Genomic DNA, 27,270 nt, shown 5'->3' with positions numbered 1-27,270 from the left:
TTCTTGTTACACTGAATAAGAATTTTTGGGGAGTGTTGGGAAAATAATGGAGTCATATCTTAGCCCTGATTGCTTATAGATTCATCTAACTGTCTGGGAGTCCTTTCATAAAAAACATCAATCTGTGTTGCCTCAACGGGCAAAAGAACGCACAATCCAACACTATACTATTAAAAAATAATTAGAAATAGTTCCAGTCATTTCCCCAAAGTTTGTGTGTCTTAAATAAATAAATAAATAAATAAATAAAACAGATCATATCCTGAGGTATTACTAAATGTATAAACCTAATGGATTTTCCAATTTCTCTGTAAGTGAAAATAATTCTAACTATCCTACAGAAGGCTCTCCTCTGATGGATATTAATCTCAACTAAGCAATAACAGTCTGAGCTGCAGAGAACTCTGTCACAAATGTGTGTGCTCATCGAATTCTCATAAATGCACTCAAGTCTATTTAGTTTGCATTGGGATTCCAATGAAACAAATTATAAAACATTAATAAGGAAAATCGAGTTTATTTTCTTCAAAAAGTTTACTTGCTTGATACAAATAATAAGTATTTTGCAATTCAGCTACTTCAGAGTTTTGTTGTAAACTGAAAGCTAAGAGTCTTAAGGACATTTTATTGTTATTAGCCATTTGATATTCGAAATTACTTTGTCACAACAGCAATACTTTATTAAAAAGTTAATTAAAGCAAATGTATAATTACGGATTGAATTAGCTTTCCATTGAGAATCTGAAAAAAGCACCATGTAAAATCTGATTTGCATTTCCTTTAGTATTTTAGGTGCTATTACGCACAAAATATATAATATTATTTAGTGCGTGAGAATTCGCATCCACCACATTCCAGCTCAGGAGACATATCTGTATGCTCCGTATATTTCCAGTCTTCCAGAAAGTAATTCTTTGGCAATGATACCGTAAGGGTGACAAGTAAAAGATCATCTTATACTATAAACTTACAACACAAGGGATCAAAATTAAAGAAGATATTGTATATAAAATTTCTGACACAGGTTAATAGTCAATAAAGAGAAAGCAGTGTCAAGGTCCAAGCGGGGAATTTTTTGAAATGAAGAGGGTTTCTTTACTTACAAGCACACATTAGATTTCCTTACAAAGAAAAACACCTAAATTTGGCTACTAGTCTTCTGTTTAGGATTTCAAAAGATGGAAAGAGGAACATTCTCACCATTTTAACAAAATTAATAATAAATAACCTACAAATTAAAGTTTTTCAAACTCATCAGATTGCTGAGGCCACAGATCAACAAACAGCTGAAATCTAAGGGAAGACAGGTGCCTCGAATGAGCGATGAGACATGAGCTCACTCACCTGGGACAGATGCCATTGGACACCAGGATGAAGAATTTAGATAAAAATCTAATAACGTACTTATGGGAAAGTGTAAGTGACCGAGAGAACAGTGAACTGGAAATTCCTGGAAGCAGATGAAAGGGGAATTTGCACCCACTCACAGTCAGCTCTCACTGGCTACTCGGGAGAAGAGCGGGAGGCAGGGCGCGTGCCTTGAGAAAGCACCCCTGACCTTGGGACGCAGGCCTGGGGGAGAGGAGCGAACAGCCAGGCGGGAAGGGCGCGATGCTCTGCTGGATTTCCATCTGTCCCCGCGGGGAAGAAAGGCCTAGGACAGAAGGCAAAATGCTGTCCCAGCGGCCTCTGGTGAAAACGGCAGTAGTCAGAGGAAGGGAGGAGTCCACAGGGGAGGGGCCGGGACCTGCCAGGACTTGCGGCTTGAGACAGGAGGCCCGCCCTCAAGACCCAGGTCTGCCGTTATTCAGGGCGACAGAACCACCCCTGTCCCACCACCACACACGCTCTCCGTCCCCCAGTTAGCAAGCGTCAAGTATCGAGTACATCGAGTAGCGGGGTGTACCCCTGGGAGGGGGGCAGGAGCATCCGGAGATCTTCCCTGAGGCGCAGTGCAAAGGGACGGCTGAAGGCTGCGGGTGGAAGACAGGAAGGGCATACTTCAAAAAACTAGCCCCGCCTCAAATACAAGTCCATGCCTGAGGAATCTGAAGTGTGTGGGACACTGAGGATTACCATGGGAACGAAAAGGCCAAACCCAGATCAACTACTCATGAGATTTACTGAGTACTCCCAGAAATGTCCACAGAAGGAAAAGGGTGCTCATATCTGGGCATAGGAATTACTTTCCTCCACCTCTCCTGTCCTGCATAAAATGGTTTTGTCAAAAATTACAAGAGAAGCAAAGAAGAAAAACAAAAGCACACTGTTGAGAGGCAGAGCAACCATCAGGCCAATTCGGTTATGACATGGATACTGGAGCAGTTAGACCCAGAATTAAAAGGGCGACTGCCAATAGGTAAATTACTCCAGTAGAAAAGGTGAACACATAGATGATCAGGTGGCTAATTTCAACAGAGAGATAAAAATATAAGCGGATCAGATAAAATTACTAAAATAAAAAACAGTATGACGGATGTAGAATGCCTTTGATAGGTACATATGTAGATTGAGGAATTAATTGAGAAGCCTGAAAAATAGGTCAATAAATTTACTCAAAGTAAAACACACACACACACACACACACACACACACACACACACACACACGGAAAGAGCATCCAAGAGCTATCCGATAATATCGAGTGATCTAACATATATGTATTTGTAATCCCAGAAGGAGATTAAAGAGAGACCAAGACAGAAAAAATATTTGAAGAAATAATGGCTGTAAATTTTCCAAAAGTTAATGACAGATATTATACCACAGGTCTCGGGATCTGAGGATACAAATTGGATAACCATTTTTACAAAAGAAGGGAATTTAGGTGTATCATATAGGGTCTCCAAACCATAGAGAAAGAAAAATCATTAAAATAGCCAGAGAAAAAAGACACATCATATATAATGCTACAGAGCAGGTTTCATAACAAAACCTACGCAAGCCAGAAAACGATAACATGACATCTTTCAAGTACTGACAGAAAAAGAACTCTCAATGCAAAATGTTGTACACATTGAAAACATATTTCAAAAAAGAAAAAAATATAAGCTTTTCTCAGATAAACAAAAAAGTGGCCATTTTTTGTCAGCTTCTTTGATAAACTGAGTGAAAACACTGTCACAGCAGTACGAGAAATGGTAAAGGAAATTTCTGCAGGCAAAGCAATAAGATATACGCCAAAAACTTAGATCTACACAAAGAAATGGAGAATGTTGAAAATGGAATAAATGAAGATTATAAAATTCATTTTTGATTTTTATTTGCTTTAAAAGAAACTGTCTAAAGCTAAAATAGCTCAAGATATTTTGAGTTGACAGCACATGTAAAACTAAATATATGACAATAATAGTACAGACAGGAGAATTAGGAGTATACGTTTGTAAGATTCTCCTCACACACATAAAATTCTACAGTGTGATCTGAATATATACTCTAATTAAAGATGTACAGATGTCTACTGTAAACCTGAGGGCGACCATTAAAAATATTTTTAAAGATATAAATAATAACTAGTAGAGATTAAGTGGAATCCTAAAAATTGCTAACACATGCCAAAAGATGGTAAAAATAGATGAAAGAAACAAAGAGATGGAACAAATAGAAAACAGCTAACATTATAATAGTAGGTTTTACTCCAACTACGCTAATAACATTCATTATAAACAATCTAAACACACCAATTAAAACACAGATATTATCACATTTGATGAAGAAGCAAAATTCAACTACATACTTTCTACGAAGCGTGTTAAATAAAAAGTCGCAGGTTGAAAGTAAAAGGATGAACAAATTATAGCATGCAAACACTAATCAAAAGAAGCTGAAAGGCAACATTAATGAATTATAGAAAGGGAAAAATTACAAAATGATAAAGGCATCGGTTCTCAAAGGAGATATAACAATCTTAAGTGTGAATCTAATGACAGAGCTTCAAAATATGTAAGATAAAAAATAACGGAACCAAATGCGGAACGAGAGAAATCCTCAGTTACAGTATTACATTTCAAAAACCCTCTCTCAATAACTGAAGGATGAAGGCAGGAAGCAGTAAGGACCCCGAAGACCTGAACACTACCAACCAAACTGACATTTATAGAAAACACCGCCAACAGGGGCAGAACCCACAATAGTCTCAAGAGCACATGAAACATCACCAAGATAAATTATATTATGGGCCAGAAAGCAAGCTTTTAAATGCTTTTCAAAGTAGAAATCAATTAAATTGGACAACAAGGAAATTAAACTAGAAAACAACAGAAAAATACCTAGTAAATCTCAAAATACTAGGAAATAAGCAACATATTTATAAATAGCCCATTTGTCAAAACTGAAATGACATGGTGTATTAGAAAATATTTTAATTGAATAAAAAGTAAAATAGAATACTAAATTTGTGGTTTGCAACTAAAACAATACTTAGAGTAAAATTTATAGTATTTAAGATTTATATTAGATGAGTAGAGACATTTAAAATCAGTAACCTAAAGTTTCAACTCAAAAAGCTAGTAGAAGAGCAAATTAAAATCAAAGAAAATAGAACGAAATACTGATAATAACAGAAACTAGTGAAATTGAGAAAAGAAAAACAATACAGAAAATCAATGAAATCAAAGTTTATTCTTTGAAGTAACTAATGAAATTGATCTTTATCCAGAGTCGACAGAGAAAAATGAGAGGAAACACAAAAATACAAGTAACAGGAGAGAAAAAGGAAACATCACTATATAGCACACAGATATTAAAAGAATAAGAAGAAAACATGTATAACTATATAGTAATAAATTTGAGAACTAAGAAGAAATGAAAAAATTCCTCAAAATCATGGAAAGATAAGAAACTAACCCTCCGCTTGTTAATTTTGAATTTCAAGTGAATTGCGCAATCCAGTCAAAAAGCTGTTCTTTTTTGTGTCTTTAAAATTCTTCAAGAAGAAATTGATAACCTGCACATAAGGGGAGTGGACGGCAAGAATACTGAAGGGCCTGGGAGACCACTTGCTTAAGAGCTTAAAAATGGAATCAGCAGAGAAATAGAACAGTAGCGACGAAGGGAAGCAGAGCGAAGTAAAGGCTGTCTGCTCAAGGGGAATGTACAGGTATGAGTATGCACGCAAATATGTCAAAGACACAGGGTCCAAGGTGATGCTGGAACCCAGTGTGTGTTAGTGTAGCTGAGTGCAAAGATTGAGAGAGATAAGTTGTGGTTTGACCCCACTCATTTAATTGTTAAACTTCCAGGTTGTCATAAGAAAATTCAAAAGGATGATACTGACTTTATAAAGGCAATATATTGATAATTTAAAAGATAAGGAACATTGGAATTATTTAAACTCTTGAAAAGGAGGATGAGTGGTTATGCCTGAACTTCTTTACATGCTAAAATACTTCAAATATTTGAAAATAATATGATAAAATACATTAGTATAATATTGTCATATTAAAGCTAGGTAATGAGTGGAGAGAGACTTATCAAATATCCTCACAGACTAATATCTCTGTCAAAACCAGTCATGGCAAAGATAAAACTAAGCTTCCACTTCAGCAAAATGAAGTTCCAAGTGAATTTCAGAGTTATCAGCAATGTATTATTCTTCCCTCTTCTATCTGAGCTAGAACAACGGTAGAACACACACACACACACACACACACACTTTCTCTCTCTCTCTCTCTCTCTCTCTCTCTCTCTCTCTCTCTCTCTCTCAAAATCGGAATGGTTTGCTCTTTAAAATTTAAAATTGTGATTCATGGCAGCTAAGTGATATTATTTCTGAGTGCAATTCAATTTATTTTCCATTTGGTGGGACTCCTTTTGAAGTGTTGAAACGAAGCCAGTGCTAGTTTGGACTGCTTCTAACCAAAGGGAAAGCAATCACAGCTATTCATAAAGCACATAAGATAACGAAACAACAAACAACACTATTTTGCAAATTTAAAGAGAATTTTTTGCAAACAATCTGTGAAATTGGCTCTATTGAAACGATCCCCATATACAGCACATTTACGCGGTGTTATTATTTTATTTCTAACTCTGCCAATAATAATACAACAGAAATACTCTGATCGAATGCTCTGTGGGAATGCTGCTGATGACGTACACGACGGTGGTGCTGCTCCAAAGATCCATATGAATGAGTCATTTGTCTCCATGAAAAAAATTAATCTTAACTTGCTGTTGTTTATTGAGCCTTAGAGCAAGTTTGAAGACATGCAACATAACTTTTATGAAAAAGGACTGCTTATAATTTTCTTGATTTCAATTTGGCATTAACTCTTATAGAAACATAAAGGAGAAATACTACCGTAAAGAACTAAACTGGAGGTGATCAAAAAAATACTCTTTTAACCCAAGTTAAAACATCCATGTCCATCAATAGATGAATAGATATTTGGTCTCTAGCATTCACTGACTGACATTCACGGTCATCAAACATTATCGTTCTTAGGAAAAAATGAAAGTGATCGAAGATAATTAACAGGATGGCATTTTATTCTCTGGAGAGCAATGCCATCAAAGGATATATTAGTTTTGTTTTTAAGTTTTATACTTACATACATATTAGTTATTTTTTTAATATTTTACACAATTGACAATATTAAGATTAAATTATATTTAATCTTCAGTACCTTTGAAAGATAAGACAATGAAAAGGAAGTCCTGAGTTCTTCAGACTGGGACCTCACATCCCCAAATCCTCCCTTTCACGTCACTAGATTAGAGACTGCAGATCTAGGAACACTGTCCATTTGCCTCAGCAGATGGGACATTTGAAGCACAGAAGCTCGATATCAGGAAGATTCTGTGGATTTTGAATTTGTCAGGCTACTATTACTGTTCAGAAACTAATCTAATTTCCAGAATTTGGGCTTTACTTATGCCTCACTTAGCTGAAAACATGTGGATTCAGGTTGCATCTTTAGTGCTCCTCAAATTATTGCTAAAAATTAACAGAAATAGCAATGGCAGCTTTCTTTGGTGTTTTTGTTCAAGGTTATCCTTGTACTTCTATAATTGTTTTCTGTTTTCTTATGGCATTTCACTGGTTTTCTCTATATAAAGGCATTATTTAAGTACCATTTAGCATATAATGCCTTCATGTTGTATATATGTATATATATAAAGGAATACACAGATGTATATAGATATACATATATACACATATTTGAATATCAATATAAAAAATTATGCTTAAATGATACTCAATAAAGCCTTCATATATGATATATAATATATACATAAATTTGATAAAAGACCTATTAATTTTCATAAAAATATGCTGAAATTTATTACCAAATACATCTTTATTTGGATCTTGAATTTTCTTGGAGCTCATAATGCAACTATGTCTATTTATAAGGAAACAAAAACAATATATTTTCCAGCCAGACTCTAAACATCAATATATAGCAAATAAAATAATTAATTTTAGAGTTCAGTGTAAGAACAATAAACAAAACTGCTCCCAGGAATTTGGTTCAATTGATTTATCAAATAAAATAACTCGCATTGAATTTTTTTTTAATGCAACAGTATTTAAGAAATAATAGTATGTGAAGTGTGCATAAGTCAGAGGGTATTGTTTACCACTGTGACTTATTAGAGATATTTTATTATATTGATTTTAAGAAGATTTGCTATTTTTTGTTTCACTAGAATTCTGATTCATCTAGGTTACTTTCATCTAGTTTAAACTACAGTAAAGTACTCATTTTGTTTCTAGCAATATGCAGACTTGCTGAAACACATGGGAAATGACATATTCTGTCTATTAAGCTGCCGGACATCAAAATGAGAAAGCCTCAAGTCTATGGGCCCTGGTAAATGATAGGTATGTTTACCCACTACCCACCCCCAGGAAGAAAAAAAAGTATATATTTTTTGAGTAATATAATTATATAATTGAATAACATATATACTTATATATAATTGAATAAATACTTATATAACTGAAAATATATATAACTGAATATAAAATATGTAAATACATACGATATAAAAATACTTATAGATACATATGATCGAACACTGAATAGCATGACTGATATCCTAAAATGTGCAGCAAATACCAAAAGTCAGTCCAGCTCTTACGTAAAACTAGATCACAATTAACAGTCAGTTCCTAAAATTATCTTCTCTAAATCCTAAGTTGCCTCAATGTTCAAAAGCATTATGTTTAAAAAATTAAAATACTTTATTGAATAAAGCTAAGAATGAATTCATTAAACGTAATTCATGTAATTATATGTGTAGGGTTCGGAAATTTCTCTAATTGAAATTGAACACTTTCCTTCAAATGATCTTTTTATTGAATGGATAGTAGGATGACCTCGGCTATTTACAAGGCTAATTGATTGTGTTTTGTTTGGTTACTATTCAGCAAATTTTCACTCCCACAGAAGTGCATTCATGGGAGAAGTGGACATTCCCACCCAGTGATACTGGACTAGAACACGTGCCTTGGCCGATGTAATATGGGCAAAGGTGCCAGTGCGTGTGCCAGTCCTGAACAGCGCTTGTTTCCGCTCACCTATCTGGGAGCCTCTGGCTTCCTAAGACCACGCCCTCCTCCACTGAGGGGTCACCCAAGCCAACCGATATACATACGAGTGGAAAATCAATACTGCCATATGCCCCAAAAGAATTTTCTAGTCGTTTCTTACGTAGCAAATGCTGACCGGCACACTAACCAGTACATGTAGTATTAATTAAGGTATTGTTCACAATAATAAAATAATACATAATATTTGCAAAGAAACTTACAGAGGAATATATGAAAACTCTGTCAGAAAGGTGTTTTTAAAATGCAGTTTAAGATGCTGCTCTGAATAAATGAACGGCATTGCATATTCTTGATTTAAAATTATAAAGATGTCAACTGACCCAAATTAAAATGGAAGTTCATTATGATCTAAATTAAAATCTCAGTTAATATTTTTGAGAAACAAGATGTATTTATTCCAAAGTTCACACCAAGGAATACCATTCAGATAATAGCTAAAGCAACCTTTATATAAGAGAACAGCACAGCAGAAGAATGTTTAGGGATACATGACTGTATACATAAGTACTACAGACAAAAGTGACCTCATGCATCAGTGCAGGAAGGTCACGTTATTTCATAGGTTGGGGGGAGGAGGTGAAAGGCTCTTACCCAGGCAAAAACAAAACAAAATTCCAATCAAATACAGGCAAAAATTAAACAAGATTCCAATCAAATACCACATATAAGAATGCACTGCAGGCAGAAGAAATATTGAAATGAGAAAAGTCAAAATATAAAGTAAATAGAAAGAAAACAGGCAAACATCTTTTGTACTTAGTGGCAGTAAAAGAATTATTGAACGAAACTTCAAAAGTAATAAGGCAAGGAATGAATTGTTTAACTAAACTAAGATAAGGATATCTGTTCTAGGAAAGAAACCATGAAAAAAATGAAAAGTCCAATGAAAAAATAGATCAAGATATTTGTAAGGTCTAAAAAAAACAAAGTCCCAATCTCTTAGATATACAAGAAGTTTCTGAAAAGCAAGAAGATGTCAGCAAACCTAATAGAAAGTGACAAGAATCATGAACAGGTAATTTACAACCAAGGAAACACAAAAGACCAACATGCACAAAGTGCAGTTCAAAATCAATTGCAATCAGAAATATGTATATTAAAAATAGATTTCATTTTGATCTATTATACAGAAAAAAAGGAGAAAGCTGGATAATTTCAATTACTGGAGAGAATGTGGTGATTTAAGAACTCCACACACTGGTACGCTCATACTGGAGAGAATCTGTCTTTACTTAGGCAAGTAAGGTATAGGCACAGCCTCTGAGAGTCATTCTGCTCCCACAGACTCAAAGGAACTCTCACACACGCAGGCAAAGAGAATTTGCCAGCATCTTCCTCACAGCATTATGTGTAGCAGCTGCAAGTTGGAGGCAACTTGGGTGTCCGTCACTGGGAGAAAAAAACAGATAAAATCTAGATGAACACATGAGTGTACACAACAAACAGATGTAACAGAGAGATATGTAGATTGGAACATGAATGGATATCAAGCACATTAGTTGAAAAGGGAGTGTTTATTTCACAATAAGATTTAAATAAGTCGAAGTACCTGCATACACACACACACACACACACACACACACATATTTTCTAAGAACACATACATGGAGGGGATTGTACATTAAACCTAATAGAATGGTTATTGTTCTAGTTGTTATGCTGAGTAACATACCACTCTCTCTCAAACTCAGTGGCTAAAAGCAACAACAATCATTCTGCTCACAAATCTGAGAGTCAGAAACTCAGGCACATCTTGAGTAGGTGACAGACAGCTATGCCCCTTGGTGTCCACAGAGATCATCTGATGTATTCTATTGGTAGCTGAGTTGGTCTATAGTGTCCAAGACCTCACCAGTCACATTCTGACACATTGGCAGAGATACTAGAAGGCTTGGCTCAGTGGGGACACCCTCCTGCTCCATTCTACACTCAGGGTCTGTCAGTGTGGCTCCTCCAGCAAAGCAGTCAGGTCACGAGAGCGAGACAGAAGCCGCCAGTCCTCTTACAGGCTGGTCCTGGAGTTTACACAGCCCCGCTGCCCTCACAGTTAGCATGACACAGTCAGAATCATGGAGTTGATCGTAGGTCAACTTGGATTCAAGGTAAATAAAAGCAGTCCCATCTTTTGAAGGGATACATGTCGAAGTATTTACAGTCATCTTTATTCAGTCATTGTCGTCTACAGAGAAAGAGAAATGAGAGTAGGCTTCAAAGATAAAGGGAATATGTACATTAAATAAAAGACGGTATGGAAAAAAACAATGATAATGTGCCATGAACTGAGGAGAATGTATCTGATATTTTAAAAATCAGATTCAGATTTTAAAGAATGGAGACTCCCATGATGCTGAGGCTGCCTCTTGTCTAATTGTTTCTTTAGGCCCATTGTTTTCACCTAAACATTATGACCAATATTTCCATGGCAACAATAACGCATACTTTAGTAGGGTCCAGTCGGTTAGGATAACAATGTCCTCTTCAGTTTTCCAGATCAGAGCAAATATTGTAAAAATCTTAATTTATGTTAAACCCGTGTGGTGTTTCTCTGAGTATATGCAATATGATTTTAATAACTTCCTGTGAATTACAAACATTTCTTAATTTTAAAAAATTAGCTTCTACCACTACCAAATAGTCACTTGGGAAAAAATTAAATACCAACATTTGAGTGGGTAAACAATATCAAAATTCTGAAGGAAAAATAGTTAATCCAGTTGAAAGTATATCTAAAAGTAAACAGAGGCACAGCTACATTTTGTAAACAAAAGCAATTTGCACACTTATTTTCCTCAGCTTAACATGAAACACAAACACATACTGTTGTTTTGGATTTTTTTTAATTTTTAGTAAAACCATAACTCACTTTTTAGAGGAAGATTACAGTTTATAGCTAGAACTCTATAAGACTGAGTGTTCATTCAATTATGCATTGCATTGCTGAATCCAGAAACTTGTGTTTAAATATTAATAACAAATGTCTAAAGAAGGCATTTATTATAATAATAGATATTTTTACATCAATCAGCACATATGTATCCAACACCTGTTATACTCGAGGCACTTTGAAAAGCCTCTGGAATCTGTGTGTAACGGACAATATGGAGGAGAGTTTACTTACTCTCTTCAAGTCTATTCACGAGGGGCTGTACTACAAATCTCCCAAGGTCTTTGCCACAAAAGTTTCATCCTTAATAAAAAGTCTTAGCAGAACTAACAGTATAATTAAAGCTACTATATGATAGAGTCATAAATTAGATCATTGGGTTTCATATATATATATAAAACCTCAGAGGAGGGATGATATTGAAAAGCTGAAACTAAGCAGAATGAGGGGCTAAAAATTGACATAGAATTTGAAGAACGATGTATTTGAATAGGTACAGAGGTCAGAGAAGCTCTTAAAGTTAAGCAAACTTTATGAGAAAAGCTAAGGAAACAGGAATGAAGAGTTGCCTGGGGCAAAGACAATACACCAACTTTGAGTGGGCAGAGGTTGCAATCAGTAGCTGAGTCCTGCCGTTGGATTTTGTTGGCAAGCAGAATAGTTTTCAAATATTTGCCAGTTGCCCACATTAAAAAAAATAAAAATAAAAAAATGGCGACTTTACCTAGCTCTCAAAGTATCTGACAAAGTTTGCCCTCAGTCCCACATGGCAAAACTCAGCTGTACCTACACAGATCTTCCCACCTGTAGATGGTGTGTTCACTCTACAGGTGTCTGCAGTCCCTGCTCATTTCTATTCCACTCCACTGGTTTTACTGATCTATATTCCCCACCTAGTCCTGTTGACATTTCAATGTGTCAAAGCCACAGAATGGGTCCATTTTTAAGAAGATGTAGTATTACAGTCACCAGGCAATACAATTTCAATTCCATCTTATGAGATTTTACTATATGCATTCTATGACAAGAGGTTTATGTTTCTGAAATGCATTCTTTTGAATATCAAATAAAAGTTACAATTAAGTGACTCAAGATGCTGGAATCAAAGAAAGTTGTCCTCAGGAATTGAGAAAAGAGAGAATCATGAGCCAAAAGGAAGTTGATTTTAGAGGAACATTACTTTCTCGGAGGTAAGAATATAGAAAAAAAAATAAGGTCATGAAAGGCAAACGCTAGGCAAGCCCTGGACGACAAGGGGCAAGAATGTATAATTTTACACACCAAATTCTCACGCAGGTGCGTCTCCTAGGTGATACGCTGTCTCCATGAGCTGCTCTCTTCCTGCATGGAGATAGTTTTATGAATTGAAACTTATTTTATCTACAAAAGGGAAAATTTATACTTTATTTTTAGGCAGTTTGTCAGGGAAAGTAAAGAGTTTTTTCTGCATCCATGGTTTTTAACGGCCTTTAGTTCAAAATAATTCGTATGCTAAAGTGGCAGGCATATTTTGTGGTGGCATATTCATTCGAGGACTCTTCAAACTGTTCATGCTCGCTCTTATCCTCCCGGCAATTTTATCTACAGCCAGTGCTCTTGGAAATAAGAGAAACTGGTTGAAATTTGGGATGATTAATGCATATTTACCACTCTTACTGGACAAACAATGCAAAAGGAATTCCTGAGAGTCAAAGCATCTTTTTTCTTGGTAAAAGCAGTGTGTGTTCATTCGTTTGTTTTAACAGATAAAGGAACTGAGCTTTGTTTGCTGAAACTTAAGTGAATTCTCATGCCTTGAATATTGCAATTTTAAATCTCTATTTTCCCACTTGAATGTATTCTGCATTAGGGATAACTTTTTTTGATCAATCAAAACCCAATTATCATAAACTCAGAAACCTGTTTATCAAGATTACTAACAAAAATATTATTTTAAATTCAGTCTATTTTCATTTTTAGCCCACTGAGTCTGAATGTTAAGGGACTTCATTGGATCCTCCAAACAACTTTGTTTCAGTAATGTGTTGATGAGAGCTATTTGCTGGCTCAAATTTAAATGTTCTTTGCCTGGGCTATTTAAATTATAATTGGCACTGACAGCCAGTGGTCACAAAGAGACCATAGTTACACAATGTGTATTCTTAGCAACAGAAAAATAATGAGAGAAAAAAAAATCACTACAGCTGAAACACCAGAGGACAGACTTAATATGTTAATATGGTCTGATGAACATCTAAAATATGCATTTAATATGACAAAAATTATACCAGTCTCAATAGTAATATTCCTCAGCCTCATTACTCCTACTGTTAAGATGACAGTTAAAAACTGCAATAATTATAACAACTTCTGAAGTGCCATTCTCTTTTGTGATGATCTAAATATGATTTATTACCTTTTTTATTTATATGGTTTTTGCCAATACTCACCAAGCACCTACGCTACTCTGAATATTTTATATAAAATAAAGTTTCAATATTGCAGTGGAAACTGTCAAATTTTCTGTTTCCTTTTTCTTTGCCACCTACATTTAGATTATGCCATCGGTCATTTGAGCACTAACTATTAGGCTGCAATTTGGTATATGCAATCAGCTGTATGTAATCAAAATTTCTCCATTCTCTTCCAAGTGATTCAGATAAATTTAACGGACACAACACACACATAAAATAAGATGAAGATTAAAAAAATTCTTTGCTTCTCATGAAAATGAACGCTAAAGAAGGATGAACTGAAATCTAATCAATGCAGTGTGCTGGGGCTGCAGGCATGCCCTTCGTTACAAACTCTAAATAACTCTAGCAGTTCCGAGTGACAGGGGCAGAGTGAGCTCCTCCAAAATGTCCCTCGTTGGCATACAGAGGTCTGGAGCTGATGGCCAGTAAGAACCAGCAGATGCAAGAAAAGCTCTACAACCAGGATACAAGTTTTCCTTTTGTAAAGGACTTTTCCATTTGTTGAGCTGTCTCCTGTACCAGAAAGAGGAAGACTCTTTGAAACTGTTAGTAAGAAGTCACCAAGGTGCATTTGCAAAACACACCTTACCAGACGGCCCTGTTCACTGCACTCTTCCTGGTCACCTTCCCATCCCTTTCTCCTCCACCCAGAAGCCCCTAAACCCTTTTTCCTTTGTTTAGCCTACATACAAGTTATTTTTCTTACTATTATTTAAATTAATTCTATATTGAGAGACATGGATGTATCTAAGATCAATTTCTTGTAAAGTGAGATGATACTAAAGATTTTTTAAAAACAGGCCTCATTATAAAGCCATTTCAGCAGGATAGTAGAAGGTAGCTATGCCATAAGACGCCAGCTAGGAGGCCACTTCAGAAGGCCATGACTAAGGATTCAGTCCTGAATCCATCTGTGGTTCTCAGAAATAAGTTAAAATAAGAAAGACTGAGAGAAAGGCCTACCCACGGGTTGCCTCCAGACATTAGAGGCTGAGTTTTAAAGGAAGATGGATACTTTGTCTTGGCTAAAACATGTGAATTCATCTCACTGTGCTTCCTCTTAACGATCATGCTCAAAGACCTCAAAGCGGCTATTGCTGTAGGCATGAATGCAGTCCTCTGAACTGTCTTTACCTGAGATTTTAAGAATTACACTATTTTGACATTATAAGCTCAAACTCCCTTCTGATAGTATACTTTCACTACATTTTGTTTTTGTGAAAGCACCATTAGGTTAGTACACAACTGGGTGAAATGCATAAGGGATGTGGTTCAGTAGCTGTAACATTTCCGCTTTTAATTCTTCGTCATAGGCAAAATGAACAAAATAGCAGTAGTAAAGCCTTATGGTTAGATATATCCTGAAATGCTAAGTCATAAATAAAATAATTTTGATACAATATGAAATTAAAAAATAAACATAACATTTGGAAGTCTGGGGGTACAACAAAGAAATAATTGTCTATTTAACTGCCCATGTTAGTGATTACATAATCAGAAAAATTCCCAAGGAATGCTTCACACTAAAAGGTTATTCAATCCCTCTCTCTTCTTTTGCAGGCCATTACTTTAAAATGAGCCATTCACTTCGAATTACAGGTTAGGCTTTTTTTTCCTATAATTCCATGTTGATGGTATAATAATCAGGAAAATGAGAAGGATAATAGATGAAGCAGAGAAAAGACAAAAAGAAAAATATGCTTTCTTATTATCTGCTTTTGACCTAAGGCTTAATGGAGGTTATTTACAATTAAATTGGATCAGAACTTTTATTTTAAGCAATATGTAGAAATTTTTAAGATAGATTTGGATTTGGTAATTTTTAAAAATTCTGATTTCCTTTGCCTATAATTTTTTCCTCACCTACATTTCTCCATTGCACTTATGCACACGAGCCCCAGTTGATTCTTAGTTTGCCTTTCATGACATATTTTTAATTTCCTTTATCTTACTTCAGCGTATTTGGTTTTCAAAAACATGACATAGCTTACATTCTGCTTCTTTAAAAATCTCATATGATCATACTCAGTAGTGTTTCATAAGAAATGGTACTCTCACGTCAAAGAATAGCCTTAAACCAATGTGTACTGTTTCATCTGTAATCACCTAAGTCATAGGCACTTTACCCTCAGCCCCTCCTTCATCTTCTCGTGATTTTATACAGCAATAGCAAGCCATTTTCAGGAGGACAAGAGTGCCTCTGAAGGGCTTCATAATTCATACATGTCTGACAGTTTATTTCATTCATACGATGGCAAAAATACCTGAGTACATCAACCATTGCCATGAAATTTTATCTGTGCAGAGGGGAAAAAATCTGGTTTGTTCATTTGTTTAAGATTTATTGGGTACTTACTATGTGTCAGGTCTGTGCTAGGCAAATGAGGAGAAAATGTACATAGTAATATCTGGAACCCAATAGATTTAGGATTAGAACTTGGTTCTGATATTTATTAGCTGAGTATATAATAAAGAACTTGGCTGACCTTTGTTTCTGATTCATTGGAGGTGGCATCTAAACTCTTGAATTTCCCTGAGTTATAGCAGCGCCTTTCTTATTCATGGCGGGCCCCTGGGACTACACCTGGATTGTCTATGCTAACAAAGTTCCCTAGACAGTATATGTTAATGAGGTGTAATCAGGATTGGGGTCGACCTCACTCAAATAACCAACCACGTGATGAGAGAGTTGGGACTTCGAGCCACTGTGATATCAGTCTGACCTTCAGGGGGACTGGACAGTGAGTTCGACCGTTCTGACGAAGATTTCATTAATTCCATCTACATAAGGAAGCCTCAGTAGAAACTCTAGACACCAAGCTTAGGTGAGCCTCTTGGGTGGGCAGTATCCTCGGTACGGCTCTTCACACATCGGTGCCAGGAGGTGAAGTATTCCTGGTGACGTAGAAGCTTCACCGTTGGACCCTTCTCTATCCAAGACTCTACCCTATGCACCTGTGTACTCTTTGCTTGTAATAAACAGGACTGTGAATGTAGGAGGTTTCAGTGATTTCTGTGAGTCCTCCTAGTAAATTCTAGAAAGTGAGGGCAGTTTTGGAAAGCTGATGAACTTGTAGTTGGTGTCAGAGGTATTGGGAAGACTTGGAAGTCTGGAAGACTTCCCCAAGTTCAGCTAACTTCAGGTACTAAGCAACCTTCTTTGACAAATTACTTACTTTTTAAAGTCTTAACCTTTATACCTTTAAAATGGGTAAAATAATAGTATCTAAGATAGTACATTGTTGTAAAGATAAAATAGTTAACTCCATGAAGTATTTATCATATGGCTTGCACATAACAGTTGCTCACTAAATGCTTTATTATCATTGGCTAGAAATTAAAAAATGCAGCCTAACACATTATCTTATGAATGAAGACTCTTGTGGCACACAAGCAAAAAATATGGCAAATTTCATGCACCAGGTCTCTGACTTGTCGATCTTGCCAATGAGATATGAGAACTCAGTCCCGTCTGTAACCGCTCATCACCAGGGTCAGAGACTTCAATATATTAGGAATATTAGGCCTATGACTAATGCTTTCATCTTAATCTCTTGAGATTTTTTTTTTAAAGCATGAGAATTACAAGACAGAGCTCCATTCTAAATATCTGAGATTTAACAGAAAGGTAAATTATTCTGGGAAGTAGTAGCTGAGAAACCATGGCATCACAGAAAACTCAGTGGATAAGAAACACTAGACCTTACTAGGTGCCTGATGTAGGCGAGATGTCCTCACTCGTCCAGCTCTGTGACACTGGAAGTGGCCCTTGCCCTCTGAAAATGCAATTGGGAGGCCGACTTCCAGAGCCAGAGCAAAAGCTAAATGAAGCGGCACATGTAAAAGGGTGGCAGAAGCCCCGATTATGTTTGATTTCATGTGTATGATTATTGATTTGGACACATAATACTATTCTAATATGTAAGTGAAATACTTTTGAGCAGTGAGATAAAAAGCCAATCGCCTGACTCAATAAAGGTCAGAGACTTGGCTAAAATAAAGTTGGCACAGAGAAATAAACCCCTGTAGTTGTAATTAATGTAATTTAAGGATTAATCATAGTATATAAAAAAAGAATAGGCTATAGGCCAAATTGCCCACAAATATGTTCTAATTAGTCTGCATAGTTTAAAAAAAAATCTTTTTAATTTTGGCTCTTTGTTCCCCAGTGGCAACCATCAACTGGAAATAAATGGAGTCACTTCCAGTTTTTCACAGTTCTCCCTCAGTTCCCATTTCTTCACTTATATCACTGACCTAGTGCCTATGGCCACGTGAGCCTCTGACATATTTTACAGAGTTGAGTAACGTCTAGAATCAGAGCATTGTGAATGGAGAAAACCAGGAGACAGATGTGAACAAGGAGGACAGAAGATCAAAGGGCCTTTGCTGAGAACAAAATGACGGGCAAGTCAGCGTAAGGCCAAGCAGGCAAGAGGAGGGATTACAGGTGAAACCCCCAGAAAGCCCTGTGACACGATGCCTATTAGCACAAATCTCTTGCTGGATCTGCAGAACAGCCAATGACCATGAGCATGACCGGCCCTCCAGGAAGCCTGCCTGCAGGCGAGGCTGGCCGGAAGGCTATAGCGGTGGCATGCACCTCTCATCGTCCCATCCACCCAGATCTCTGACACGCAGTATTTCTGATTTGGCATTTGTTAACACATATGTCTGTAAAGACTTCTTCCCAATGCTTGCTGAAATAACACCTAAATTATTCTGATAATTTAGGTTGTGACAATCTCGAATATTTTGGTAATCGCAATGAATACGTTCACACCATAAAGGGGCCAAGAAATCTCCCTTTTGATGCAGGCTACCGAGTGCTACTGAATGCCTGCTCCTTCCCTGGGCACTGCTCTAGCCCACTGATATCTTAGGAAACCATAAGCAAGAACTTATAATGTGGTAGAGAAACGGAGACCTGACTGTCAAGTGGGAATAATGGTGGTGGCTAAATACACGTGAGTGAACTTGAACCTGACTGACCGCACTGCACTGGAACGTGCAGGGGATGCGGAGTCACTGTAGAGGCTCTGCCCCTGCATTGCTCACCTCCAGAGTGACGTGGGGAAGGCAGGGTTGGCAGACGTGTGCACTGAGGCCCAGGCTGGCAGGCCCGGCAAATGTTCATATTTCTGAGGTAGATGATTCATATTCATAGCTTGTACTATATTGTAAGAAAAATAAAGTAGACACTAAACTTCACTCATTTATTCAGTAATTTATCCAAGAAATATCAGTTTATAAGCTAATATATGTTTGCTGACAACTTAAAGGATTACTTCAAGGAACTTATAATTTACTAAGAAAAACAAGACTGGTATCTCCAAAATGTATATAAGCTTTTGTAATTAAATACCTACAGAGCATTACTGACAAAGAGCCCTACCAATTTCCAAGCAGGAGGAAGGCTGTAGATTTGGCAGGTGCACTCAGAGAAAGTGAAACTGCACTGATGCGGCACTTGGGTAGCAAAAGGAAGCAGAAGATGTGATATGCAAGACTTTGCTTAAACTCCGTTAAGATTTACCAGCTCCAAATGGCGAAAGACTTTCTATAAAGACAGTCCAGATGCCGAAAGCCTGGTTCCAAGCTAAATCCCAGCCTGATCTGTGACTGCTCCCTGGCTACGTCAGTCCTTCCAGGCGCCTGCATCTCCCAGACGCAACATTTTCAGACCTCCACGTCAGTGCTGGTGCTGCCCCGGCTTGCTTCGTGAGGCCCAGCTCGGCCTTCAGGACGCAGCTCAGATGCCTGCACAGTGGAACCTTCCCGAAGGGCTGGTGTCCACAGGGAGCGCTCATTGGCTGGACCCGGCGCTCATACAGAGCTGCAGCGGCAGAAGCTATGCTGGTGTGGGAGAACAGCACCCCAAAGTCTCCTCAGTCACTCCTACTTCTTACATAAGAATGGATTTTTCAGTTTGCCATTACTAGCTATGCAACTGTATCTTCATGGTTTCGTAGTATATACACATTAATAACACGGCGCTTTTCCACTACATTTAAACTAGTGTTCAGTTTTCTCCCCTTTCACATTGTGAACTCTGAATTTAACAAATATTTTTGAATGGTGACTGTGCCAGGCAATGCCCCCAAGTAAGCAACTACGCACTTCTGTATGGCTGTCGCCAAACAGGGTCCTAGGAAGTCACGCTCACCACAGGCTGCCTGTCATCCTCCCTCTTCTGTAAGCCGCATGGACAGGAATCTGTCCAAATCCCTTGAAAACAGCACAGTATCAGCTACACATTAATCTCACTGAGTGTTTCTTCAATGAATGATCAAGCAAATCACTTAGGAGAGGCAGTGAGAAGACCCCTCTTTTTGGGTCAGTGTATTCACGTTGCAGTAAAGTAAGAAAGTAAGTTTGAACTGGATTTGGGTCATGGATTACGTTAAATGCTAAAGAAATCATACTTATCTTGAAAGCAATAGGTAACTATTTTGTCTTTTGAGCATGAGTGACAGCATTACAGGTGTGGTTCAGAAAAATGTGTTCACCACATTTTGAAGCCCATCACACAGAAGAAAAAGTTAGGGTGACAGGCACTCTTAGATATTTTTCTGTAGTCAAAGTTTGAGATGATCAGCCCCTAAACTAGACTGTAACCAGTTTGAATGACTAGAATCAGAAAAATATGGAAGACAGACAATGCATAAATGGCAATGCCACTTTTTAAATTCTAGATCACTTCGGTGATGATAAAGAGATATTAAGTAATGTGATGTAGATGTTAATTCCCATTTTGCACATGTGAAGTGACAAGTGACACTTGGGTATCCAGATGGAAAGGTATGGTGAGTAATGGAAGGTGTCAGGACAACGCTCACTCAGTAAACTTCTACTGAGTGTCCACTCAGTGCCACACAACTCACTGCACGCTGGAGACTCTGAATTCAGTCAGACACTCCTGATTTCCTCAAGGGGCGGTGAGCGTCCAGCAAGAGACAGCAAGCAAATAACTACAACTGGGTAGGATGATTAACACAGTCAAAGTTTGGAGAGTTGACATGGTAGTTAAAAGAAGAAGCATTTAAGTGTGTTTTGGTTTGAAGGTAAAAGACAGAGCTATGAATTTGAAAACTGACAGAGCTGTGAGGCAAGAACTTCACAAGGAGGCTGATGTCTTCATTATTCAATCTAAACATTAGTGAAGAAAGAATTTGTATGCAGACAAGTTGGGAGCAGTTTTAGTAAAAAAAAATATATAAATATGTAACGTGTCATGAACTTGTACTGGAATAAGAAATTTAGATTTAAGAGACAACTACAAAAATGTTCCTCTGAGTTATCTACAGTACAGAGAAGAGGAAAGGGTCAGACAGTGAGCTGTGGGGAACGGCAGCTATAGCACGAAGGTAGAAGATACTCAGGGAAAAAAAAAATGAAAATCAGTCTGAAATGCAGCAGCAGTGTTTGCGAAGAATGAGAGCTGAGAAGCCTTCACTGGGGAGAAGGGACACCAGAGTGGCTCTCAGAAGTGAACGGGCTGTGAATGAAGAGAAGCAGGAGGTACAGGCAAACGTTTGAGCCGTTTTCCTATTAAAAAACGAGGGAGGGGACACTAAGATTATGTCACCAATTCACAATTTACTGGTGACAGGTCGTGCGTTTTGAGAGAGCGAAGGCCCCCATACGATGGTGCTTAGGCCTAGAGAAAGACCTCTGTCCGAGAAGACGGGGGACCTCCCCGTGCTGAATCAGGGGGACAGGACAAGGAAAGGGGCCAAGTTAACACGCTGGCTCCTGACCGATGGGATGAGGGTCCCCGGACGAGCGAGCCCTGGAGAAGGTGTGAAGGAGGGCGCCACGGGGATTTTCCCAAGGAAGACAAGGGTCATTTCCTCCTCTGACTGAAATCAAAGGTTAGTCCCCTTGGTTGCCATTTTTCCCATGATGCATTTTACCTTTTTCTATTTCCTGAACATGGTGGCACATTTATCCCAGTGATTGTCATCGTGTCTAATTATCCCTCAGGAATCATGTAAATAGAGGTTCTGTGGTTACGGATATTACTGAGTTGAATAAATATCTGAATTCTTACGTTATTTAATCAATGTACATGTCGAGAATGAGAAATCATCATTAAAGCTATATAGTGAATTTCCTGGTTTTAATGAAAAATTCACATATTAAGATTCTTAGATAATTCGACTTTAGATATAGATTAGCTTCTCACATATAACTCTATTAATCTGATTTTTCACAATAACCTCCTGGAGACTGCATGCAGCAGGAGGTTATAACCCTTAACCTTTGCAGCCAGAAACTCCCCTCACTGGGGAATTCATTCTTCATTTGGCTTATTAGGCATTTTAGAGTTATAGACACATATACTTCTAAGGCTCTGTTGAATTTTAAGTCTCATACGATACAAGATCTTATTCTGTTGATTTTTCTAATTAGGCTTTTCAGTTAAACTATTATTTTTACAAATTTTGTTTCTTATTATTTTTATAAATGTCATTTTAATATTTTACAGTTTTACTTTTTTTCCTGCAATTAGAGCTGAGTCAGCTTAGACAGAATGCATAAGAATGAGCTTCCATTTTTGTCTGAAATATTGCCAAATGACACTTTTTCATGCTGAAAATAAGCATGGCAACCTATAACTTTCAAAGACAGATTCAGAAAGCTCTATGAATAATCGAAAACATGGTCACAAAAAGTTAATTATAACCTGTTGTTTATTTAAGAATCAAATATAGAGTTATGCAGAAGCCCCTTAAATAGTAATTTTCCTAGGTTATCTTAAAGCTAAAATAAAATTATATTTTTTCAAAAATTTATTGTATAAAAGCTTTCTTATGCCCAGTAGATATAAAATTACTCATTCTGGATGCCACACATCAGGAGAGCCTGTAGTCTTCCAGGTGACCATTATATTTCCTAATTTTTCATTGTATTATGACACATAATGTAAAACAAAGAATATCAAAAATATTTCCCCCAATATTTTAAGTTAAAAAATAGTGTCCCCGGAAGGAAATACAGGTGCTTCTCAGTTTATGGATGGTGAGGTCACGTCGCAACAGACCCACGTAAGCTGAAAAAGCATTCAGCACACGTAGCCCTCCGAACATCACCGCTAGCCTCGTGCACCTGAGTGGTGCTCAGAACACTTGCACTAGCCTGCAGCTGCGCAAAGCCACCTCACACAGTGAACACACTGTAGGTAGCAGTCATTTACCTGTATGGTCGCGTGGCTGGCTGGAGGCTGCAGCTTGCTGCCTGCCCGGTATCACAAGGGAGGATCATACCACATGTCACTAGCCTGTGAAAAAAACAAAATTCAAAATTCAAAGGACAGTTTCTACTGAATGCATATGGCTTTCATATCATTATATAGTTGAAAAGTCATTAAAGTCAAACTGCAAGTTAGAAACCGTCTGTATATTGAAATAAATCACAAGTTTTCTACCCAATCTTCAAACACTGTAACTTGAAGTTAACGGCTTTTTCTAAAGAAAAAAGGCAAATGAACGATATCCATTTTAGCAGATTTCTAGTTTTTTTCCCCAGTCTGTTCCTCCTTTTCCCATAATCACCCAGTTATAGTCTCCTTTGAAGTTGTGGCTATGTGGCTCAATCCTTCATAAGATAAAGAAAAAGAAAGTGATATTCATAATTATCACATAGTTTGCCTAAAAAGAAGTGATCTTCCTGGAGGTCCATTTTTGTCACCTTCCTCCCAGTGGGCAGATGGAGGTGTCAATAGTCCAGTGCATACAGAGCGACACAATGGAGGAATCTTGAGTCCCCAAACAACCTGGTGGAGCAGAGTTGCTCCCAAGGCCCCCATGTCCAGCTACCGCATCAGAGAAGACAGAATTCCGCTTGCCAATCCATTGCACTTTGGACTCTCTTTATGACAACTCACATTCTACTTTGATTAATAATGCTACAGAGCTTAGAGATTTCACTGGAAAATGCCATCTCTTCAAAACCATTACATCTCCACTCTCTTCTCTAAATCAAAAATAGCAATCTATAGTTCAAGATTATAGTCGGTGAGTCATAAATACAACACATTAATTTTAAGATTATATATATTCTAAATAATGCCATAAATCAAATTTTTCATTATAATTTCATATATGATTTATATATTTCATTATATATGATAGCATAGTACATATTACTTATTATACTACAATTAATCATAAAACTCCATCACTGTAACCACAAAATTATATTGTGCAAATACTCGACAGCTGCATGAAACCGTAGAAAAAGTATGAGGACTTCTAACAGACCGCTCTCTACAATCATTTTATCTACTCCCCATTCCCCAGCTCCATAACATTGTTTATAGCTTTTGGCTGGAGTACTAAAAACTAAAATAAAAAATTCTATAACCTTCCTATAATCTATGTCCATAATTCTGAAGGATGATTTACTTCCCAATAATTAACTCGTTTTTTTCTCTGCAGTTATTTGCCATTCTACTTAATGTATTTTTTAAAAATCTGAATTTAAGACTCTTTCCTGGTTAGACAACATTTTTGGAAGCCTAAACACCAGAAAATTATTATGTACAAGACAATTCCTGTATCCTCAGGAACGAATGACATAGTTTATAAAGCCCCTTGGTAGCCTATGTGATTCTTAACTTCCCTTTTTTAAGAAACTATCCTAATTAGATGAAATTATTTCAAAGTTCTACTACATCATTCAGTATGATTAGAAATAGTTTCTAATAATTTGATAGTATAATATAGGCAAAGCACTAGAGACATTTTGGGATGAAAAGGATTAATGAAATTGAGTCAGGATAAATATGGAGGCTTAAAATGATTCTATCAAAACAAGAAGAAAAATAGGAAGGTAATTCATATAGGAAAAGTATCATGAACTTTAAGAAAAATATTTTCAAAGTTAATGGAAGAATAACATGAACTTGGAACATAATTTAAAACTGGAAAATTATGACTCATTTTAGCAAACACTTTACAAATTTCAAAACATACTTCTTTGCCGAACATCTAAAATATTCCATTTCATATAGATATCAAATTAACCTTTGAATATGATTTTCTTAGGTTTGGATTACACATTTCCAATCAGTAACAAGAATCACTAGGACTGACAGAAATAGAACTTTGAATTGTCTATGTATGACATATGAGCTGTCATCAACTTTTACCAAGTGAATGTTAAATAATCACATTTCAAAGCAGGTTTTTTAACATATATCATTTTTTAAAAAAAACAGGCTGATACATAAATATTCTCTGATGGTATGTGCGGGAAAATAATTTCAGTGATATATTACTCCTAAAATTATCTTGCTAAAAAAGAAACTAAATACAAGAGATAGGCAAACTCACAGAAAACTACATGTTAAGACAAATAAGAAAACTGGTTTTGCATAAGTAAGAATTTAGCTAAAATTTCAAAATGTAATTGTTGCTGCTTTATTTCTTTTAACTATGCTGACTCATTGTCATCACATGTAGTTTCAAGGTCATTCTAGCATTCATTTCTTATCTTATTGCTTCACTTCCTGAGACTCTACTCAGAAAAATTTGCTCATATAATTAGATTATGAGAACATAATCACTATACAATTTAAAATCTGACACATTTTGCATTTTAAATCTATAACACCAGCCTTTAAAATTTATATAAGGTTTTAATTGCAAGTTTCTATTATTAAAGTTTTCGTGTCAAACTTATATTTTAGGTCGTTAAAAAAAATTTAATTCACCTAGACCTCAGGATTTATTAATAAGCATATGTTTGTCAATGAATCATAAATTCACATCTCAAGAAGCTACTTGAGATACTGCAAAGAGCAGGTCTTAGAGACACGAAGACCTGAGTGTCAGTCATGGCTCCATCAAGTTCTAGCTGTAGTTACTCACACAGCTCTCTGAAACCCCAATAGTAAAATGGAGGTAAAATCACCTTTTGCAATTAAAAGTGTTTATAAAGCAAACAATACAATGGAATCACTGAAATACTGGCACACTATAAACACTGGCTATCTTTCCCTTCTATAGAGAAAGATATCTTTAAATTGTTTAGTTTTTAAATATAATATTTTGGTATTCATGTTGGAAATCGATGGGTTTAAGTTTCGTAACTGCTTTTATTTATCTATTTACGGGTAATAAAACTCAACGTACACACACATAAATACCTATTCAGGTTACCTTCAGTTGTAAAATATCCCAATGACACTGACATTTGCAAAGAACTTTGAAAAATCAATATTTGGAATTTCCTTCACAGTATTTTCTTTTGAAATTGTTCAATGATGTTAAATATCCACATTTCATGAGAATTATTTTTTTAACAAGAAATAGGCAGAAATAATTCAGAAAAAAAGCAGCAAACAATTTGATGAAAAAAATAATCGTATAAATTTTGTTAAATATTATAAAGTATCTAAAATAATAAAGTTGTGTTTATCAACTATAGATTCACTTTGCCTACTAGCTAGATAGAGAAATCTTGTTTTGTAACTATGTGAAATCAAATTAGGTATATCTGCTTTTATAAAAAGGTGTAGATCAAATGATGTGCAACATATTTCACAAATTGTATAGTTACCTTGAAGACATCGGGGTTTGCGTCCTATGCATACTAATGGGAGAGGTGTAGAGGAGTCACGCCTCATTCTGGGGTCTGGGCTTGTGTGGAGAGCCCCTTCAGTCTCTGGACAACCCCTAATTCTGAGTAGTAACTATGAATGTAGCCAAGGGGGGAAAAAAAAAAAAAACATGATAGATGAGGTAAAACACAGTTGTTGGGACCATATTGGGGAAAATTCTCCTTGTAAATGTAAGAGGGGATTATTTGTAGTCTGCTTCAACAAGTATTTATGGAGCATCGGCTCAGTGTTCAGAACTGTGCTATTTGGCACTACTTCTTTTTCTAAACTTGGATATTCCGGCTAAAATTTCTAAGTGTCAAGAAGAAATATTGAGTCTTTCATCAGCAGTCATTGCCAAATTGCTTGAAATGGTATTTGAACATATGGACAGTTTCATTTCTAAGTTTGAGTAAACTTCTATTTTAAAAGGTAGTCTTTTATCAATTGTAAAAGCTCTTCCTACATTATTTGTAAGTCATAAAACTGTAACAAATAAGTCATAATTGTTTCTATAACCTGGTTTACAGGATGTTGCATGGAATAATTTCTGAAGCATTCATTAAATATGTTTCAGACAGCAACAGCAGAGACTTTATCTTCCCAATGCACACCCAGTACCTTGAATAATAGCTGGTACATAAATACAGGCATTTAATAAACATTCCTTGAACTGACCTGAACTGAACATCAAGTCAGAATGAGTTTGCAGCATGTGACAAATCAGGGAAAATTAAATGCTGTGATCCAGATCAGTATTTCA

General features: G+C 36.4%; 1 long non-coding RNA gene across 1 annotated transcript in view; it reads right to left on the bottom strand.

The window, feature by feature from the left end:
• Positions 1-27,270, bottom strand: part of LOC107518505 — a 559,217-nt gene that overhangs the window by 133,305 nt on the left and 398,642 nt on the right. The window contains exon 13 of the long non-coding RNA XR_004954837.1: positions 23,100-23,183. This is a non-coding gene — a long non-coding RNA (uncharacterized LOC107518505). The remainder of the gene's footprint in view (positions 1-23,099; positions 23,184-27,270) is intronic.

Source organism: Rousettus aegyptiacus, unplaced genomic scaffold (genome assembly GCF_014176215.1).
Source record: "Rousettus aegyptiacus isolate mRouAeg1 unplaced genomic scaffold, mRouAeg1.p scaffold_m13_p_16, whole genome shotgun sequence".
In the NCBI taxonomy this organism is placed as follows: domain Eukaryota; kingdom Metazoa; phylum Chordata; class Mammalia; order Chiroptera; family Pteropodidae; genus Rousettus; species Rousettus aegyptiacus.
The sequence above is the reverse complement of the archived record's forward strand: the minus strand, read 5'-3'. Positions and strand labels throughout refer to the sequence as shown.